We start from the raw sequence: 11703 nt of genomic DNA, 5'->3' as shown, positions 1-11703 counted from the left end.
ATGAACTACTTGATTGCTGGCTGGGCATGTGAATTTCCTATTCTGTTCTATTCGAGAGGCTTGGTTTCCGGGAAACCTTTGAATTCTGAGTATGCAGCACTGCAAGAAGGTCTGCTTGGGCTGCCGCAGTGTGACACTCTGCCTCCTTGTGCTGAGCCAGCTGGGGCTAGAGGATGGATTAACCGTCAAGAGTCCTCTTCCCCCTTTTTCCTCTATTGAGGATCTGAGATTCCTAGCACTCAGAAGCCACCTGGCCTCTTACATGGATAATATAGAGCCCCAAGGCTGCTCTGCAATGATAGAGCAGATCCTTAGCTTCTCTAGATATTCGGAACCAACATACTTCCAGGGAAAGTGGTTGGCCAGGGGTCAAGCTGAAGACACTTGAGCCATCATCACCGATGCAGGGCCAGCACTCAGCTCTGCAGGGACCCTGGAGCCTGTGCTTTGAGAACCCTTGAAATCCTGCACAGTGAAGTGTGGTGACTGCCAGGCTAGAGAGCACTATCAGCCAAAGAAGCAATGAGTGTGTCAAGAGTTCAATGTCACAATGTCCTTTAGAGACAGCCACAAAAGCCAGACTCTTTCCCCAGATCTTTATCCCGGAGCTCAGACTCTAATTGATACTTTAAAATATATCATTCACCATTATTTTTTTTATATCTGTGTGTATATACAAGTGCAAGCTCATGCATGTACTTGTGTGTGTGTGTGTGTGTGTGTGTGTGTGTGCGTGCGCGTGCGCATGTGTGTACCTGTGTAGATGACAGAGGTCAATGTTCAGTGTCTTCCTCTAGTTCTCTCCCCTAGTAAACATTTAATTACAGTTAATTTATTTATGCATGGGCAGAAGGTGTGTGTGGCCATGCAGGCTACAGCATATGTGTGGAGGACAGAGGACAACTTTCAGGGGTTGGTTCTCTTCTCTCACCACATGGATCGGGAAACCAAACTCAAGTTATCACCTCTACCTAATGAGCCATCTTACCAGCTCTCCATCTTCTTTTGAGACAGCCTCTTCTTGAACCCGGAGCTCACCGTTTTGTTTCAGCTAGACTGGCTGGCCATCAAGGCCCCAGGATCTACTTGTCTCTGCCCCCAGTGCTGGGGTTACAAATGTACACGGCTACACAGATGCTGGAGATTTGAATTCAGGACCTCATGATTGTACAACCAATATTTTATCTACTGAGTTTTCTCCATGTAATTATATTTTGATATATACAATATGAAATTTGACTTGAAAATTTTAGTGTCCCATAGAATTTAGAACCAGAGCCTGGTAAGAGAGGCAGCTTCCAGAGGATAAGGCTCTGAACCCTGAACTTGGGATAGTCTTCTTTTGTATAGAAAACACTGGTGGCTTGTGATTCCAGCTGCTCTTTGTAGGCAAAAAGAGAAGGGACTGGCACTTTGGAGTCTGCTGCCAGCCTCAGACAGGTGCTCTGGCAAGAGAGGGCGCTGGAGTATGTCCCTCTGCCTTCCTGTGTGCTGAGATTCCGTGTGTTCTGAGGCTTTGCACACAGGTAAGCAACTGGTAATCCCTACTTAGCTCACCTGTTTTGGCTGCTGCACAGTTGGGGAGATGGAAGTGGCAGTGGCAGAGCCCTTCTTCAGGTCTCTGCAGAGGGGTGACTCTCAACCTTCCTAACGCTGTGACCCTTTCATACAGCTCCTCATGTTGTGGTGACTCTTCCCCAACCATAAAATTATTTTTATCGAATCTTCATGACTGTAATTTTGCTACTGGTATGAATTGTAATATAAATATCAGATACGTAGGATATTTGAGATATGACCCCCAAAGGGGACTCGACCCACAGGTTGAGAACCATGGCTGTAGATGGTCCTGCTACCATGCAAAAGATTGCATTTTAGAAGTCTAGAAGGCTCTCCGAAGGCTGTGGCTCAGGCCTGAGCTTCTCCACGCCACAGCTCCCTGCTACGGTCAGAGAGCTGCAAGGTCAGGCAGGGAACGGGAGCTGCAAGAACAGGCACAGCGCGCTAGCCTCTTCATCTCTGGTCACAGCGTTTGCTGCTTTTCCTGCAAGGGCAACGGAAATGCTACCGGCGCCTTTCTACACGACAGCGGGACTTCCCTGTCATATCCACATTCACTATCCTGACCTGTTCATGTGGCCACACATGGCAGTGTGTGACAGGGGAACTGACTTAGGAACACTGTCTCCACGGGTGGGGACAATGATCAGGCTGTATCCACTGAGCACTCGCCGACACTAAACCCGAGTGGCCATTGCTTCTGTCCACAGGGATGAGGATACAGAGGCTCAGGCGTGCAGGGACTGGACTCAAGTGTCAGAACTTGTATTTGAGACTTCGCAGAATAACTCTTCACAGACCCCGAATACAAGGACACCCAGGAGGCCAAGCAAGGGAAGTCTCAGGCTAAAGAGGGACCTGAACAAAGCATGAGCTGTAAAGATGGTCAAGTGGCTAGAAGAGAAGGGAACTGGCAGAGGACGAGGAGGAAGCTTGTCTGGAGGCCCTGGCTAGGCAGACACACAGGATGGTGGGAGATGTGCACAGACCAGGATGGCAGGAAAGCCAGAGCTTGTGGCTGGCCAGGAACTCTCTACACAGCCATCCCAAACTGGCTCGCTAGATCTGGCCTGCACTCTGTGTACTCTGAGGGCTCATAAAATAATAAAACTCTCGAAGTCCCTCAGTCGAAAAGCTGGGTAAATGCAAGCATTATGATCTTCCCGCAACAGATGGGAGCTGTTTGGGATCCTTTATTCCTTTTCCTCTCCCTCGCCCCCACCCCCCTCCCCTCCAGCAGCTACGGGGAAGAAGAATGCAGGCTGCAGCATCAGACGATCCATCAGCCTGGAGCGTGGCTGTGGGAAGAGGGTGGCTGCTCCCAGAAAGACCCCCACCCCAGACAGCAGCAAACAGCCCACCGAGGAAGCCGGGGGTCATGGGAAAGGTCCCCTCAGATGGGGAGAGGCACACACTAAACAAACGCAGCCACACGATGCACACATTCAAACGCCACCCCGGGGAATATGTGCACATATGTTCTGTGCGGGTGAGGAGGAGGCTCCCAGCCTCCAGAAAGCAACGCTTTAAAAAATTCCATCAATCAGACTGCGGTCTTGTGAAGTATGAAGATGAAAACCACAGAGGAGACACGTGCTCTGTTCTGTCACCAGCTGCCTGTCTGAGGCGGCTTGGTCGCTTCGCCTGGAGACACACTGCTGTCCTGTCTGGGCTGAGAGGAACTGGGAGAAATGTGAGGGCAAGAAGCAGTGAACACCCTTGCTCCTGCTCACACACCCTCTGAAGGTCCAGCATGGCCTCATGGCTTGCCTTCCTCTCTACAGTCCTGGACCCAGAAAGACACACGGATCCATACCCTGAAACTACTGCCGTGAGGGACTTGATGTGGGGCTCCATCATGGCAGCACTTCCTTCGTGTATGTGGAAGCCACTGCCCACCCAGTTCCCATGTCCTACCTGTGCATGAACCAGCACCATCGGTCCGCTGCTCTATATACACGAACTCCAGCAATCTGCTGTTTTGTTGTTTTGTTTTTGAGAGAGGGTTCCTCTATGTAACAGCCCTGGCTGTCCTGGAACTCACTTTGTAGACCAGGCTGACCTTGAACTCATAGAGATTTGCCTGCCTCTGCCTCCCGAGTGCTGGATTAAAGGTGAACCACCACCTCCCAGCCAGGAATCTGATTTTGTGTTTGGATTAGGACATCTTGCTGATGAGACACTGGCCTGAGAAGACTGGCCCTAATCGCCAGTGCCCGAGACACAGGCACATAGAAGAGGAGTTCAAACTTCTCAGTCCCCTGCCGTGGATCTCGGATGACATCCCCCAGTCCTAACCATCCCACTGCAGTACGCTGATTGTTACCCATATCAGCATCACTGGATGCCTGTGGGCAGGTGGGCACAGTATAACACAGCACACACAGGGGTACAGCTGTACCATCAGCTAAGTCTACAGGAAAGGAAGAGCAGATTTCATCAGGACAGGAAAGGTGCATGGCTGCCAGCCTGTGTCTTCAGCACTGCTAAATGGGGTGCATGGTCCATTGGCAGACACAACCCAGTGTCTGCTGTGACGTGCCTGTGTGTGTTTCAAGAGTGAACTCCATGGGGCCACAACCAGGGTGCAGGGGAAGGTGAGCCCAGGGGCACAACCTGGAAGTGATGGATGAGCAAGCCAAGCTGAGCTGCCTCGATGACACTGCCATACTCAGGTCACCAACAGCTACCTAAAGTCCAAACCCAGTCCTTGGCCAGCATCTTACACCGAAACTTGTAGCGTTTCCCAACCACCGCGGTAGGCTTCATTAGCCCACACCCCACCTGGATGCAGAGCTACTGCGGAGGGGATTTCCGACCCTGAAGATAAGGTCTGTGAGACACAGGCTGGGCTGCATTTGTTTTCACGTACACAGCAAAACCACATGGAAGATGAGATAAGTATTTGTGACCCCTCCGAAGCTCACTTCGCAGCCCAGGCTGGCCCCCTGGGGGGTGTCCCTCCCTCCTGCAGCTCACCACCAATTGTCAGCCTCCCACCACAGCCACCCTGTGGTCACTCCTCAGATTTTGTCTCCTCTCCTGTAAAGTGGCAACCATCACCTCAGAACCAGGGCCCAGGCCTCTGTTTCCCAAAGCCAGACCACCACCAATCTCTAGCCTAGCTGCCCATTTTCTACCCCTTTAACCACTGGTATGGTGTCTCACATCTGTAATCCCAAGACTCAGGAGGAAGAATTGAGAAGATACCTGAAAGTTCCAGGCCAGCCTGGGCTACATAGTAAAACTTTGTCTCAAAAAGCTAAAAGAAACAAAAAAGCAAAACACATGCACACAAAAAACAAAACAGAAAACACTGGGTAGCACTACAGTTAGCACGTTGGCAGGCACGTTCCCTCTCCCAGTGTGCATGGCTCACAGACGTACACTGAGGTGCAAAGCCCACCTGTCCCGAGACGTCTATGACTCTGAGCGAGAGAATTCTCACTCTTGAAACTTTACAGTGCAGTTGGAATCTTGAGAAAGCATTGAATACAAAATACTAGGTATATCATCTGGCCCAGTAGCTATCAGCGGATAAAAGCTAGACATCAAATATCTGCCTTTAATACACCATCATTTGGACAAAGAGCAGCCTACAGAATGGGAAAATAGTTTTACTAACTACACATCCAATAAAGGGCTAATATCTAAGAACATATAAAAAACTCAAAAAAACTAGATATCAAGAAAACAAATAACCCAATTGAAAAACGGGTATAGATATAAATAATTATCCAAAGACAAAGCTCAAATAGCTGAGAAAGAAATGTTCAACATACTAAGTCATCAGAGGAATGCAAATCAAAACTACTTTGAGATGCCATCTTATATTCTTCAAAATGGCTACTATCAATAAAACAAACGACAGCCCATTCTGGAGAGGATGTGGAGTAAAGGAAACATTCATACATTGCTGGTAGGAATGCAAACTTGTTCAGCCACAATGGAGATCAGTGTGGTAGGTCCTCAGGAAGCCGGTAACAGATCTTTTTCAAGATACCACTGTACTACTTTGAGGCGTGTATACCCAAGGATGTTCTAGCCCACTACAGAGAGACTTGTTTGGCCATCTTTATGGTTGCTGCTCTATTTGTAATAGCCCGAAATTAGAGACAACCTAGATGTGCCTCAACAGATTAATGGTTAAAGAAAATGTGGCATATTTACACAATGAAATATTATTCAGCCATTTAAAAAATAAAATCATGAAATTTGCAGACAAATGGATGGAATTTTAAAAAAATATTATCCCAAGTAACGTCTGGGATATCCCAGACCCAAAAAGACAAATATGGTACATATTTGCTAATATGTGGGTATTAACTGTTAAGTGAATGATAACCAAACTACAATCTGTAGAACTGCAGAAGTTAGTTATAGAGTAAGGGAATGGGGTGGGGATGGATCTCCCTAGGAAAGGGAAATAGAAGAGACAGTTATGGATGAATGGGGGGGGTCATGACTGGAATGGGAGGATCGGGTGTAGAGGGTAAGTGAAGGAGGGGATGAGGTAGGGAATATGAGGAGAGATGGTAAAAATTAAGGGCCATTTGAGGGGTAGCGTGGAAACCTAATACAGTAGAAGCTTCCAAAAATATATACAGATATGAAGGTAATCTAAATGAAATTGCCAAATAATGGAGTCCCAACTGGACATCTCTTGTCACCAAATGAAGCTTCCAGTACTGGGAATGGGTTACATTTAGTTGAACTGTTGGCCTAAGAGTTCTCATGGGAACCCCCAAACAACTCAGGCTGTTGCCAAGACTATAGGTTGCTCTCCACAAACGGACAGCAAGGCCCCATTGCTAAAGACAACCCTACATAACTCATCAAACACAGAAGTTGAGCTGGGTCCTACAGAGAACCTTTACCCCTATGGCTAGAATCTTCAGTACAGACAGGAAGGTACTCTGCATGCTATCAGAGGAGAAACATAAACACAAGCCAGCTGCAAACCCCATATCAACCATGGTGTCCTGCCTGCAAAATATGCTAGCACAATAGTGGTACAAAGTTTGTGGGAGTCACCAACCAATATCTGATTTGACTTAAGGCACACACATTCCACAAGATGAAACTTGTACCCGACGCTGCTTGGGTGACCAAGAACCTGAGACAAGATAGGCCAGGAACCTAGGGTAAAACCAAATACTACTTACTGTTCTATTAAAAGAACATAACAATAAAGTAACTCCTAGTGACATTCTGCTATACTCATAGATCAGTGCCTTGCTCGGCCATCATCAGAGGAGCCTCCTCCTGCAGCAGATGGAAACAAATACAGAGATCAGAGCCAAACAATATGTAGAGAGTGAGAGGCCTAAGAACACTCAGCCCTAAAGAAGATGCCTTCATCAAACCCCTCCCCTCAGGTTCAGGGAACCCTGTAGAAGAGGAAGTGGAAAGAAAGTAAGAGTCGGAGGGGATGGAGGACACCAAGGAAACAGGGCCCTCTAAATCAACAGGACCTATGACACATGAACCCACAGAGACTGAGGCAGCTTTCACAGGCCCTGGGCAGGTCTGTACCAGATGGGTCCTAGAGCTGAAAGGAGAGTGGACACAAGCCCCCATCCCTAATCCAGAAGCTATTTCCTGTGGATAACTATTTGCAAATAAAAATTTAGTTTTCTTTAAGGGAGTCTCACAGAGGAAACAAACTACTCTTGGGATAAGCCACACGCACAGTAGTAGCAAAGAGAAAGCAAAATCAACGACATCCTTGGAGGTTCTTTGTCTCATAATATCATGTCATGGCTTTTTAATTGTTTTATCTTTATTTTTACCCCCATTTTACTTATATATCCTCTCCCACCACACACACACACACACACACACACACACACACACACGCACGCACACGCACACGCACACACACGCACACACACACAGGTCCTTTCCACATACATATTATAGCTTCCAGTGGTATGGTTTTTTTTTTGGGGGGGGGGTCCTGAGTATGTGACTGAGTGGGTCTCTGTTTCTTGTGTCTTTTCTTTGGCTCTTTTCTTTCTGTTCGTTTGCACTGTCCTATTCCAATGTGTTAGTTCTTGATTTATCTTATTATACTTTATTTTACTATTTTCCCTTAGAAATCTGTTTGTTTTCTAATGAGAGACAGAACAGGGATGGATCTGGATGGGAGAAGAGGTGGGAAGAATTGGAAAGAGTAGGGGGAGGGGGAAACCATAATCAGGATGTAGTATATAAAAGGAAAAAACACGCTTTTTATTCAATTAAGGGAAAAATGTCTGCATTTAAAATTGGAATCAAATTGAGATTTTTTTCAATATCTTTTTTTCTTATTTATTCATCTCTCATATGACACATCCCGACCACAGTTTCCCTCCCTCCACACCTCCCACCTCACCTCTCTCTCAGATCCAGTGCTCCTCCATTTCCCTTGGGAAAAGAGCAGGCCTCCCAGGGATACCAACCAAACATGGCATAACAAGATGCAATAAGACCAGGCACAAACCCTCACATCAAGGCAAGACAAGGCAACCCAGTAGGAAGAAAAGGTTCCTGAGAGCAGGCAAAAGAGTCAGAGACACCTCCACTCCCATTGTTAGGAGTCCAATAAAAACTCCAAGTTAACAACCGCAGAATACATGCTGAGGGCCTAGGACAGACCCATGCAGGCTCTGTGGTTGACACTCCAGTCTCTGTGAGCCCCTATGAACCCTGCTTAGTTGATTCTGTGGGCTGTGTTCTCCTGGTGTCCTCAAACCCTCTGGCTCCTACAATCCTTCCTCCTCCTCTTCCAGGGGGTCCCCTAAGCTCCCCCATCAGCTGCTGGCAGAAGCCTCTCTAATCATGATTGAGCTAGGCACCGCTATATGAGTATAGCAGAATATTATCAGGAATCATTTCATTGACTCTTTTTTATTTTTAACTTTTGGCCAATCATGTTTGGTTCTACCTGAGGTCTTTGGACAATCCAGCTTCTGGTTCCTGGACATCCAGACAGTGTCAGACATGGGAATTTTCCAGTATCTTACAAAAGGGGTATCACTTCCAGAGACTGTGAGTCATCAGAGATTGATTGCTTCTGTATACGCAAATTTTAAAATAACTAAGACTTAGAGAATTTACCCAAGAGGCATTACACACACATACACACTTACTTACTTATACACATGTGCCTATACTTGCTCACACACATATATGAGGTCACATACATATGGACATATGGCTATATGGACTGCACAAATTGTTCCCTATCGTCTAAGCGCTAAAGCCTACCAGGCAGCCTCTCACCTGTCACTGTGAAGGGGACTTCAGAGCCAGAGCTAATTTGGAGGCTACAAGCCCCCGTGGACCCAGGAAAGAGTCTGGGGTCCCCAGGGGGTGATTTGGCACTGAGAGTTGGAGGCCAGTGGCGCAGGAACTGCTAACGAAGCTGCTTTAGTGTTGCCTTCAGCTCTCTTGGTTGCACCCAGTAACAGATCTGGAAACTACGAAGGAATAAGAGCAGAAATGGGGGTGGGGATCTCGGATCTTCAGAGTAGAAAGATCCAGCCCAGGAGCAAGGAGACCCCTGGAGAAAGGAGCAGGGCTGTCCCCAACATTCTTACTGTGCATAGACAAGGGAGAGAGAGCCCACTTCCTGTGGGACTAGTAGTGGCAGGAGGAGCCCCAAGAGGTCCCCACAGCCCTCTTGTCCAGGGGCACTAAGTATATATGGTACTGAGTCTTAGTAGCTTATCTTGGGTCCAGGGTTAGGTAAAGACCAGTTACCAGATAAGGTCACAGGACTTTTACGCAATCTAGCCCTTGAAAGACAAGATCAGGGATACAAGGTCATTCTCAACTATACAGCAAGTTGGGAGACCAGCCTAAGTTCTGTGAGACCCTGCCTCAAAACAAAAAACAAAAACAAACAAAAAAACAACAAAATGTATCATTTTACTTGGTTTGACGATTGCAGTGTGCTGAGAAGTCAGTAAGCTCCTCCCTCCCCCATACATCCACACTCTGACACCTCAAACACTGGAATCGGCAAACTTACCTTGTACGTGAGATTTTACAAATGAAGAGTTGGGGTCTGGGATCATGCTGGCTTCTTCTGGGCCTGGTGTTAATGACAGGGACCAGGTAAGAGCTCAAGGGCAGGTGGGGACAAAGAGCCAGCTGGTGACAGGTCAGCTGAGGCTGAAGTGGGGTGGTACTGGGGAGAGGAGGTGCCTTAGTCTGGGCTATCAGGCACCTCAGGAGCTGGAGGCAGATTCTCACTAGAGCCCTCACGGAGATCTCAACCTACCGATGACTTGACTGCAGTTCTGTGGGACCCTTGTTGGACTTGCCCCCTGCTCCCGCACCTCTCCAGAGCAGTCAGCCTCTGAAGTTGTGGTCATTTATTTCAGCATCCTCAGAAAACAAAGAGATACTTTATTCCTTATTATACTAAATGTATTTTAGAATCTCAGATGTCTTCAGTTCCTGTTTAGCCCCCAAACCATAACATGGCTTCTTCCGTAAGATTTATCCTTTCGTGGATGTTCTCAGTCCCTTATGCATTCTTACGCTAGTGTTCTTTCTCAAGAGAAAGATTACCATTTCCATTTATCTTCGTTCTTTATCATAGAAAGGGGAAAATATGGTTTAAAAAAAAAAGCAAACTTTCATTGTGATATCATTCCAGGTCTCTTGAGAGACAGTGGCAGAGACTCCACTTGATACTGCCCACAGCAAACCCAGTCCAGAGCACTACAGGATATCAAATGTTTCCCATCTTCACTCAGTACTTTGGGAAGAACCCAGCTCAGTGAATGCTGTTCTTTCCAACGTGCACTTATTCATGTTCTCAAGGGCTGTGAGGGAGGCTGGAGCATTCACACCCACACCACATCTTACCACTCTCTTACCTCCCGCCCAGTGCTTGCCTCACGTGTCCAGCCACCCCTTCTCAAGCCTATCCCTGCTGAGTTCCTACAGCCTCTATCCTAGAGGAGAAACCCCAGTGTCTATGGCACTTATGGGCACGTCTTTCTAGGCACTGAAAAGTTAGTTTTATCTCAAACCCAGAGAAGGGCAGGTTGCAAGGGAAGACGCTCAGAGATTTACCTAATATGCTTGAGAGACTGTGAGTTATCCGAGTGGGAATGTCTAGTCTTCTCACATCTATCTCCTCTAAGGAAGAAGCGGAGTCAGAAGAGAATCAAGGGTGGATCCTGAGGGCTACTATCACCAAGATTCATGACATAGTGTTGCAAAAGCAATAAAGGAGTCTCAGAGCTGGCAGCTGAGAGGACCCTGTTGCCTGTGATAAGAAGGTTGGTTCTGGTTGCCTGGTAAAAGTAGAGCTATGAGCAGCTAAACAGGGAAAGGTAGAAAAAAAAAACAAACAGAATGAGCAAGCCAAGAGAAGTAAGTGATCACACACCTCTACCAGAGAAGCCTGTAACCAGAGAGGGTCATCCTGCCAGAGAACACAGGCTGGGGGACTCTGGTTAAGTTGGAGGAACATGTTCCATGAACTTCCTGCTCAGAAAAGCATCCTTTTGTGGCACAGCTCTGTGGATGCTGAGCCTCAGTCAGAAACTATTTAGACACCCCTGAGCTAAGTGTCCTGAGAAACTGAGTGCTGAGTCTTCAGCCTGGTTCCCTGTGTCTCTTACCCTGACTCCAGAGGAAGCAGGGAGCCTGCCTCTTGGGGAGGGGGTGCATTTAAGAGGAGGCAGGAGGCAGAGCTCCCTATACTTGGCTTAGACACTGATTTGTGGGAATCACACACACACACACACACACACACACACACACACACACACACACACACACGAGGAAAATCCCATGAGGATCTAACCAGCAGCATCCATAATATGAGACTTCCACAGGAAAAAGACTCTGCTTCTGGAGTAAAGATGTGTTTTATAGGGTCAGGACTGCAGAGCATGTAATCAAAATCAGTCTGGTTGTACAGAATCTAATCACACACAACCATGTGGAAAGGCCTGTGTAGACAGACAGGGAAGAAGCACTAAGAGGAAAGACACCATAGAACATCAAGGACTAGCCGCTGTGACATTGGTGTAAAAAGGAGATCCAACCTGCGAGGGATAGGAAAGAAATGATATATGTTTATCTGAGATTGGTTGTGAAGTGTGTAGAGAGACAGAGCAATCCTAAAGATGCTGA

Source organism: Peromyscus maniculatus, chromosome 16 (assembly GCF_049852395.1).
Source record: "Peromyscus maniculatus bairdii isolate BWxNUB_F1_BW_parent chromosome 16, HU_Pman_BW_mat_3.1, whole genome shotgun sequence".
Classification (NCBI taxonomy): domain Eukaryota; kingdom Metazoa; phylum Chordata; class Mammalia; order Rodentia; family Cricetidae; genus Peromyscus; species Peromyscus maniculatus.
Note: the sequence above shows the minus strand (reverse complement) of the source record.